The sequence below is a fragment of the Carassius gibelio genome, chromosome A5 (genome assembly GCF_023724105.1).
Source record: "Carassius gibelio isolate Cgi1373 ecotype wild population from Czech Republic chromosome A5, carGib1.2-hapl.c, whole genome shotgun sequence".
In the NCBI taxonomy this organism is placed as follows: Eukaryota; Metazoa; Chordata; class Actinopteri; order Cypriniformes; family Cyprinidae; genus Carassius; species Carassius gibelio.
Window position 1 is genome coordinate 28009526 of NC_068375.1, and position 11426 is coordinate 28020951.

The window sequence follows — 11426 nt, forward strand, 5'->3', positions numbered from 1 at the left end:
AAATATTGCCACAAGGATCTGTCCTAGGTCCTCTGCTATTTTCAATATACATTTTGCCCCTATATTATTAGAATATACGGTATTAGTTTACAGTGTTATGCTGATGATACTCAAATATATATCTCAACGAGACTGGATAAAACTTCGAAATTATCTAAGCTAACAGAGTGTGTAAAAAATATAAAAGATTGGATGACTAATAATTTTCTCCTAGGATAAGACAGAGATATTACTTATTGGACCAAAAAACAGTATACAGAATCTCATAGAGTACAATTTGCAACTAGATGGATGTACTGTTACTTCCTCTACAGTCAAAAATCTGGGTGATATTAAATGGCAACTTGTCTTTTAAAAACCATATTTCCCATATTACAAAAACAGCATTCTTCCATCTTAGAAACATTGCCAAGCTATGAAACAGGTTATACCTGCAGAAAAGCTAGTCATGCATTTATGACCTCTAGACTGGACTATTGTAATGCACTTCTAGGTTGTCCTGCATCTTCAACAAACAAACTACATGTAGTCCAAAATGCAGCAGCTAGAGTCCTTACCAGGTCAAGAAAATATGATCATATTACCCCAATTTTACAGTCTCTGCACTGGCTACCTATTAAGTTCCGTATCAGTTACAAATGATTATTACTCACCTATAAGGCTCTAAATGGTATAGCTCCTGCATACCTAACTAGTCTTCTACCACACTACAATCCATCAAGCCTCCTAAGGTCATAAAATGCATGACTTTTGGTAGTACCTAGGATAGTAAAATCCACTAAAGGAGTCCACTTTTTCACATTTGGCTCCCAAACTCTGGAATAGCCTTCCTGATAATGTTCGGGGTTCAGACACACTCTCTCTGTTTAACTATAGACTAAAAAACATCTCTTTGGCCAAGCATTCAAATAATGCATCTCATAATCTTGGATTGCAGTTATCTGATCAAATTCATTTTATTATTCTTTAGCCTGGGATAAACTAATCAATTTTGCTTGGTTGGAACAGCAGCTATGCTAATTATGTCTCTATTTGTTTGTTTGTTTTGCCGTAACTAGGATTTACACAAGCTCCAGTCTGGATCCAGAACACCTGAGAAGAGATGATGCTAACCCCTCAGAAGACTTCAGATGATGCTAACCCTGAAACAACAAACAGAACTAACAAATATTGCCATAAGTATGATTGCATCATATAACAATTGCTGTTAATAGCATTCATCATCTGTTTGATTACTTCTTTAATTGATTCCATACATTTCTGCCATATGCATATAAACTGACATATAAACTAATTTCTGTTAATTTGCTTTGCAGTGATTTGTATCATAAAAAGCGCTATACAAATAAACTAAACTACCCCAAAGGATTTCAGTCATGTCACACTTGATTCACAGCCAGAGACAGCAACTATAGACCCTCTTTTGCTGCAACTGCCAAATTGATGTCCCTGCACAATTTTATTTACCCAGCATAAATTTAGCAAACTTCAAAATACAGAAGCTTGCAACAATATCTGTGCAACTGTTATTTCCTCACTAATTTGAAAAGAACTGATTTAAAGTTTCATTCTCTGGTGTTCTTTTTCTAATTTTTTATTTTTATTTCAGTGTCTCATTTTTAGATTAGTAGATATCAAGTAGCTCCATGCCAAAACGCATCTCGGAAGAGAAAGCAGACTCTCCTGACAACAGAACTTTGGATAAGAAGTAGAAGGAGTTGGAGAGATGTAGAGACATATGGAAATGTAAGTCTTACATCCCAATGGTGAAATTAAATCTAAAGAGATAAATGAAATCTCAAGAGAGAACATTTCCACAAAAAAATATATGCAAAGTTCATGCTAACATTTAGAACCAACTAAAACCACATGCGTACAAAAATCACTTACTGCAGTGGCCTTTTTCATTAATTGGTATACATATAGTCTATTATTAGAAATGCAATAAACAATTGATTCTAGTCTAAATTATGATTTTTTTAAACACTAAATAAAAAAATGAGATGTCAAAATGCAGCCTGCAACCCTCAAATTAGGCTGGAATACAGTAAATGATTTTTGAAATCTATAGAATTCTAGGTTGTCCCAATTTGAAAGCTTCTTCAAATGCGACCTTGAAATGCATTCTTCATTTCCTAGGCCATGAAGGATACAAAAATAAAATGGCTTCTTCGTGGTCTAGACTATACTGAGATTTAATTTTTGCCAAAGAAAACGGATTTCTTTTTTTTTCTTTTTTTATTCTGGATTACACTTTTAAATAGTATTGGATTCCAACTTACTCATATCTGAAAATTAGTCAAATTAAAGTTTTTTGCTGTAAGCTTTTCTGTGAACACAAACTGTACAAAATTTATAGTGACTGATGTGTAATATTAGTTAACATAGGATGCATTAAGACTTGAGTTCATATATGTAAGTTCACACTTCTTTTACCTTAACATATGTTAAATCAGCTGCGATCAGTGTGAGAGGCTGAGAAGAGAACAATGGGTTTCATTTTATTTTTATCTGTAGGATGTCATGTTCTCTGCAGTACTTGGTTTGAGGATATGAGCCACAAATCTCTTCTACCAACAACTCTGATTCGTGCAACAGATTTATTTGCTTTTCAAATCTCTACATTTTTGTTGCCAGACAGCTCGATTCCCCAGCCTCTCGTCTCATTGGCTGCAGTTTGCCTGTTGTTGTGCCAATTCCAACTCGTCTTTCTAAAGCTTCAACCTTCCAGTCCACACACAGACTTCTGAGACCTTATCAAGCTTTATTTTAACTACACCAAATTATGTCTTTCGAGACATTATTTAAACTGTCCCATTATACCAACTATGTCCATAACTTCTCTTCTCACTTAAGCATAACTGCTGAACTGTTATTCTCTCTGTTAAAAGGCTTTTGTGAGCTAGCCTGGGTCTCATATATGATTAGATTATGACTTGAAGTGGAGCTCTGGGCTGTGACTTGGAATATGTTGCCAGAAGGTAGTTAATCTTGAAGATAGCTGAAGTTGAAAAGGACAAAGGAAAGACAGGTGCCTTAATACTTATCAGCTGAAAAGTCAATCAAAACTGAAGACTCAAGCCATGGGGTACACTTTAAAGTGATGTAATGCAGAGGATGTGACCTCGGGCCAATAAAGAACCAGTCACTCATGCCAAATAGAAACATGAAAGAACTCAGAAACATAAAAGAGTCACTGTATCTATCAATAAGGGTTCATTTAACTACAACTCTTTCTCTACTTTGTCATATTCACTTTTAACGCTATTCATGTCTTTCAGACAGACCGTCTTTACTTAGTCAGTGAAACATTCAGTCAACCAATTCGAAGAAAGGGGATTTTATGTCACAAAGCTCAAATCATCTCAGACTGGTTTCTTGAACATGACAATTAGTTCATTTTACTATCCAATAGAGCAGCTTTGGGATTTGGGGGAACAGGAGATTTGAATTATGGATGTGCAGCCGACAAATCTGCAGCAATTATGTGATGCTATCATGTCAATATGGACCAAAATCTCTGAGCAATGTTTCCAACACCTTGTTGAATCTATGCCACAAAGAATTAAGGCTGATCTGAAGGCAAAAATGGGTCCAACCTGGTACTAGCAAGGTTTACCGAATGGCCAGTGAGTGAGTGAGATCTATCTACTCCAGAGCTGGATAGATTACTTACAAAGTGTCATCTGTTACTGATTCCAAATTACATGACAAAAAGTGTAGTTAATAACATTATCCATTACTTTTAGACTACTTAAAAAAAAAGACAAAGAAATATATAAATAATGTAAATTTGTGCATTTTTATGTGTGTAAAAGACAAAAGCCTTCCAAAGACATTGTAATAGATGGTTAAATAACATACCGAGTGATAATTCAAATAAATATTAAATGTGAGAATATCTGCTGTTTCCTAGTTATCTAAACTCCAGAAAACCTCAAGATTCTCCTTAAGAACAGATACTTCAGATTTCTAAATTTGTGCTTTATTCTAAGTTTGAATTATTCAAATTTTGCTGATGTAACTGCATATATAGTCAGCTGCATATTTTTGCATATGCGTGAATAACAGCATCAGCATACATTTGACATACATCAGAGATTTTATTAGCATATATGCGGAACAGCAATATAGAGACCCGTATTTGACCCTGTGTGGGGCTTCATCATCTAAATATCACGTAACAGTTACACTTCTCAAACTTTTCATTGCTGCTTCATTGCAATTTCATGGTGTATTCAAAGTAGTGTGCCAGCTTAAGTATAATACTATCAATACAGGATTATATTACCCACAGTGTTTCACATTCTCCACAAAGAAGTAGTTGGCAGTTTGGATGTATAATATTTATATACTTCTGACCATTAAAAGGCAAACCACACAATTAAATTTAGGCCTATTTTTAAATGCACTGAAGGACTTCAATCAAGTTTTCTAATTTTTTTGGTGCCGTGTGCCATGTGTTTCTCTAACTTTAATATTGTGACTAAATTCAAAGACAGAATGCAGTGACAAGGAGGAAAACTACATGAACCAATATATGATTAAATATGTAGACATTTGCAGACAACGATCTTAGACTCGTACCACTGTAAAAAGGTGAATGAAGAGCAGGAAAAAACACAGTATGTGATTATGGGTGTATGCTAAAATGGTGCTCATTCCTCACCTTCCATGACAGCCTGCTTCACTGGCTCCAATTCTGGACAATATTTTGAAGCATTGGGACAGGTCACCACCAGTGAGAAAGACTATAAGAGAATTAGGTCTTTGCCATGGGCTCTGAAGAAGGGTAAGAAGTTGTGTGTCACTAAAATTGATTGTACCTCACATAAGAACTTTCAGAGAATTGGTACAAAACCTTGAGTCCTATGCAAAGTTTGTCCTGATGAATCTTTCACTTGTAGAATGTGACTTCTTATAAGTCTGTATTAATAGGACATGATAAAAGAATGTGAAATTGCTAAATATTGGCATCATCTTCCATGAGTTGTCCTTGCAGGCTGTATGAAAAAAAAAATTAATAACATTACAAGTGTAGTCACAAGAAAATGACTGATACACTTAATTTTAATGTTCAATTTAGTTCAATTTATTTATATAGCACATTTAAAAACAACCATGGTTGACCACAGTGCTTAACAATGTCTGGAAAATTTTAGTAAAAATAAAAAGTCACACACAAATAAGACAAATACAGTAAAAACATCACAATGTCTCAGATCAGCTCGAAATAAAAGCCAAGGAATACAGGTGTGTCTTAAGTAATGACTTAAAAATCCCAACAATCTGAGCAGTTCTTATGTGTACAGGTAAACTATTCCACAAATTAGGTGCCACCACTGAAAAAGCCCGGTCACCTTTATTTTTTTAACCTAGTTCTCGGTACATTGAGGAGCACCTGATTGGATGACCTCAGTACTTTAACAGGAGTATGGACATGTAAAAGCTCTGATAAATACGCAGGTGCCAACCCATTTAAAATCTTAAAAACAAACAATAAAATCTTGAAATCAATCCTGAAGCAGACAGGAAGCCAGTGTAGTGAAGCTAAGACAGGGGCAATGTGCTCATACTTTTTAGTCCCATTTAAAAGCCGAGCTGCTGCTTTTTGGTGTAAATGTAAGCATTGAAGTGATGACTGATCCAAACCAACATATAAAGAGTTACAGTAGTCTAGTCTAGATGTTATAAAAGCATGAATTACACTTTCAAACTCCTTAGGTGGCAGGTAGAGCCAACAGTCTCAGTTGAAAGAAACCACACAACAGAACTAATCTGTTTTTCAAATAAGCACTGTCAAAAATCACACCGAGAATCTTGGTAAATGAATGAACATTAAAACCTAAATCACCAAGTGCATCTACACAAACTTAAATCCCCAGGACGACCAAACACCACAATCTCAGTCTTATTTTCATTAAGACAAAGAAAGTTCTGATCCAGCCATATTTTTAAATCTCTCAGGCAATTAAGTAATGACAGAAATGAAGCTTTGTCATTTGTTTTAAAAGGCAAATAAATTTGTACATCATCCACATAACAGTAAACAACAGAAGGCCCAAAAGAGGGCAGCAGATGACGAAAATTCACCAAAGGTGAACAGAAAAACTTCTGTCTGTCAAATATGATTAAAACCATTTAAGAGCCCATTTATGCCCTTAATGTATCAAAGGCCGTTTGTCACCTAATGTAAGAATGGGAGCAGCCATTTTTTAACTTGAATGAACAAGACTTCTAGTTATTTCAGCTGTATTCTGCTTGATATTACAAACTAGTATTTCGTATTAAATAATTTTAATGTATTGTCATAATTGTAAGCGATTTGTTATTCCTAGTTATTTATCTGTAGAGTGGCTAATGAATCGGAAGTCTGCAAAATAAGGTGGATAAGCCAGTTCTTTTTAATGAATGAAAAACAGGCCTATTCTTGAAACAAATCACACTTATGAGTCATTCCATTCCATGAACAGTTCACAAAGAAGAGATACTGGTCTGAAATAGTCTGAAACACTGCCTTGTATAATTAACACAATTCATATAAATATTTTGTTCATTTGTGAGAAAAATGGACATGCTGAAATAAATAAATGAAGCAATTGGGGAATCTAATCAGAATCGATTTGGGGCCACCAATAAAAATGAAAACCTACATGAGCTCTCAAGGTTCTCTTGAATTTTGTGGGATTCATCATAATGTTGGTTTTATACTCCATTGTGGTAGCACACATCAAACAAAGTATTTCCATGCATGTAGCCAGTATCCTAGTCAGCACAGAAAGGCCATTTATACAGCTGAAAGCCAAGAAAACAAGAAGCAATGATGAGAAGATGAAAGGACACTCACAGCAAGCTAATCAAATTTGCCAAACACCAGTGGGCCAATTGTGATCGTTTATACACACATTAATGGCTGTCTTTTAAGATTATTCATTATTAATCATACCAATCTCAATCTTCAGACCTAGAGGACAGTAAGTCAAAAAAGAGCGCATATCCACCTGTCTCATTTGTAATTCCATGCAAAACATTAATCATCTTATGGCCTCAGGGGAGCATGTCTGAGTGGTGATTATGCAGAAACAAAAATTATATGCTTACAGGCAGGATTTATACCACTTGTTTTGAAGCCAAGCAATCTCTGATTTTATTAATCAATACACATACATTTCTTCTGTATCAAAACTGTCATCCATATAATCAACATAGCCTACAGACAAAGACTCAAACAAACAAACAAACAAACAAACCCTGTCCCCAAACAGGTTAAAGGGACAGTTCGCCCAAAAAAGAAAATTCTGTCATCATTTACTCACCCTCATGTCTTTCCAAAACTGCTTTCTTATGATATATTGAAGATTGCTGGTAATCAAACAGTTGGTGGTTGCCATTGACTTCCATAGTCGGAAAACAATACTATGGAAGTCAATGGCAACCACCAACTGCTGGACAGTTTCTACTCTAATTCTGATGCCAGGTGGATGTGACAAGGCTTGCAGCACATCACAAACTAAAGGACCACCACGAACACTACTATCAGCCCCTCAGACAGCCTATCGGATGACCACAACACATTCTATACCCGCTTCGAGACCTCCGGCATCAACACAGAGAGAAGGCACACACACACTCGGACCACCCAACACCACTCCCCATCTCCTACTGTCTCATCAGCTCTGCTACACAAAGCGCTAAAGAAAATCAACCCCGGCAAGGCAGCAGGGCCAGACAACATCCCTGGGCATGCCCTCAGAGCTTGTGCTACAGAGCTGCGTGATGTATTTACTTTAATCTTTAACCTCTCTCTCAGTCAAAGCACCGTCCCATCCTGCTTCAAAACCACAACTATCATCCCCCTTCCCAAGAAGAGCCCCCCAACCTGTCTGAATGACTACAGGCCAGCAGCACTCACTCCAATTATTATAAAGTGTTTTGAGAGAGTGGTGCTGACCCACATTCAGAGCAGTATGCCGGACACTTTGGACCCCCTGCAGTACACATACAGGACCAATAGGTCCACATCAGACACCATTGCTTCTGCCTTCCATATTTCCCTCTCTCACCTCGAAGATAAGGATACCTACATCAGGATGCTTTTTATTGACTATAGTTCCGCCTTCAACATGGTCATCCCCCATAAACTTATTGACAAACTGTTTGGACTACACCCCACACTCTTCGAGTGGCTCCTAGACTTCCTGACTGGGACTGGAAATAGGACCTCAGACACCATCACAACAAACACTGGCACCCCACAGGGGTGCGTTCTCAGTCCCACCCTCTACACACTGTTCACACATGACTGTGTTGCCTTCGACAACATCGTGAAGTTCACTGACGACAACGCAGTGATAGAAAGGATCACTGGCAGGGATGAAGAGGCCTACAGGAGGGAGGTGGCAAGTCTTGTGACATGGTGTGAGGACAATAACCTCCCCCTCAACACGGACAAGTCAAAGGAGATAATAGTGGACACGAGGAAAGAGAGGAGAACTCACCAGCCACTGTTTATCCGAGAGCTTGAAGTGGAGAGGGTGAGCAGCTTTAAATACCTGGGGGTCAGATGGGGGTCAGAACCACTCATATGGTTAAGAAGGCACAACAGCAGCTGTACTTCCTAAGAAAGCTGAGGAAGTTTGGCATATCACCTACTGTAAAGCCCCGTTCACACCAAGAACGAGAACTATAAAGATAACTATAAAGATAACGATATTAGCGTCCACACCAGCGAACGATATCGTCTGTTTATTCTGAGTGCACGTGCGTCTGCCGCTTTAAATCCTTGAGCCCTCATAGCAGGATGGATTCTGATTGGATGTCAATGTTTGTATCGTTCATCAGCTGGAAAAAAATAGTTCTGAAAATGATTCCAACGATACCATTTCTCTATGCTTTTATCGTTACAGTTGTAGTGTGGACTCTGCTATTCTTTAATAATGAGAACGATTTTTAGAACTATATCTTTATCATTATCTTTATAGTTATCGTGCTTGGTGTGAACGGGCCTTAAGATCCTCAACAACTTCTACAACTGTGTTGTTGAGAGTGTCTTGACCAGCTGCATCACTTTGTGGCATGGCAGCACTGCAGTGAGGGACCGCAAACATCTGCAGACAGTGGTGAAGACTGCTGAGAAAAAACTAAAACAACAAAAAAACAATACATCAATTATGATTTGTTATATAGTGTTTGTACTTTCATTGACATAAAACATCATCCTTCACATTGGCACAGTGAGGCACGGTTACGCTGAATGCAACAAATTTTGAAAAACAGAGAAGTGTAACTTTTTTATTAGTTTCTTTAACTCTATTTTATTTTGAAAATGAACAGGCTTTAATATAGCAAAATTATGTTGTGTGTGCGCTTAAAGGGGGGGTGAAATGCTCGTTTTCACTCAATATCCTATTAATCTTGAGTACCTATAGAGTAGTACTGCATCCTTCATAACTCCAAAAAGTCTTTAGTTTTATTATATTCATAAGAGAAAGATAGTCTGTACCGATTTTTTCCGGAAAAACACGAGCGTCTGTTGGCGTGACGTGTGGGCGGAGCTAAAGAATCACGAGAGCCAGTAGGCTTTTGCGCTGATAGCGTTTGGAAGCTGTGACATTACCTGAGGACAAAACCAACCAAAACAAACCATTGCTAACAGTCAGATTCAGCGTATATTTATGATCCAGAGGCTGAAATTTAACAAGAGCAGCAGCAACAACAGCGGCTCTATGTGGTATGTACTGAAACTGTATATATATTTGCTTAGCGGTTTTGGAAAATGATTAAGTTCTTTTTTTTTTAAGCTGTACATGTGGAAAGTGCAGTTTGATGACAACATCGCATGTTGTTTACTTGATGTGTTTACGCGCCGATAGCTAAGTTAACAACAAAGAGATATTTGAAGCAGTTTTACTCATGCAGTTTGATGACAACATCGCATGTTGTTTACTTGATGTGCTTACGCGCCGATAGCTAAGTTAACAACACAGAGATATTTGAAGCCGTTTCACTCACCGCATGCGGTTCCAACACACGATTGTGACCCTTTTTCGTTGGGACTGCATTATCCTTAAGAAATAAACGATGTGCAAATCCGGCGTCAAACTGGGCCTTGTTTGTAAAACAAGCATCTTCATAATACAGGGGAACACACACTTACACAACACCGTTGATGCTCTGTAAAAATAAACTCCATCCACTGGTCCCTTAATGCTGTTTCTCTTTAGGTAATCTGTGCAGGGTCGTCTTGCCCTGGCAACCAAAAACACACTCCTTTTGTGACATTTCGCGACGCTCTGAGCCTCTGATCAGTGAAGTCTGTTGTGCTCTCAGTGCTGTGCTATACGGGAGCGCGCGCTCTTCCGGCAGACGCGCCCTCAGGACCCATATAAGGAAATTCCGCTCCATCTAACGTCACACAGAGCCATACTCGAAAAACACTTTCCGAAACTTGTGACAAACCGGAAGTAGTATTTTTGGAACAGAAATACTCCTTCAATCATACAACTTAATTTTTGAAACTTTGTTCATGTTTAGCATGGGAATCCAACTCTTTAACAGTGTAAAAAACTCAGTATGCATGAAATAGCATTTCACCCCCCCTTTAAGGTCATACCAACGCTGGTTGGTTATACAGAAGCAAGACATTATTCATAGCTGAATTTAGCAAATTTTTTATTTTGTTTTGTTAATCTGTCAATATGATCTAAGCAAACTATATTTAGTGTATATGCCTATATTCCTTTTTATGTAATCCTATAGTTTTTCTGTTTTATAGTTCTTCTGTTCTAAGGGCGGTGCATTGCCATTGCAACTTGCCTAGTGAGTTCACAGCTGAGCGGACATTTTACTCGTTGGCTTCAGCATCACATTTGAATATGCCATACTACTGGAATTCGTGATTGGTTGACAGCAAATTTCAAATATTAAATGGAATGATAAAATAACGTTATTAAACGGTTAATGGCCATTTAGAATTTTCGATTCTTTTCGGAACTATCAAATTTGATTTCGTTTCTGTTTCTGTTCCTGCCAAAATTTCGTTTGTTTAGTTTTTGTTCCTTGAACCGGTTCAGAGCCCTGATTTGCACATTATTAATTTTAAAGCTGTTATTATTATTATTATTATTATTATTATTATTATTATTATTATTATTATTATTATTATGTAATTGCACCCAATTTGCTACAGGCTACTGTACTATCGTTTTATACGTAAGTCAATATTGCACACTCGCCCATAGAGATATACTACATTTCACTGCCACTACTTTACCATATTATTGTTTTGCACAAGTCCAAATTTCATGTTACAATACTATTGTTTTATCACAAGTCAATATTGCACACTCACACAAACAGATGTGCATATTCTATATTTCTATACACATAATTTATATTTATACTTCTTCAACATAGCTATACTTTAT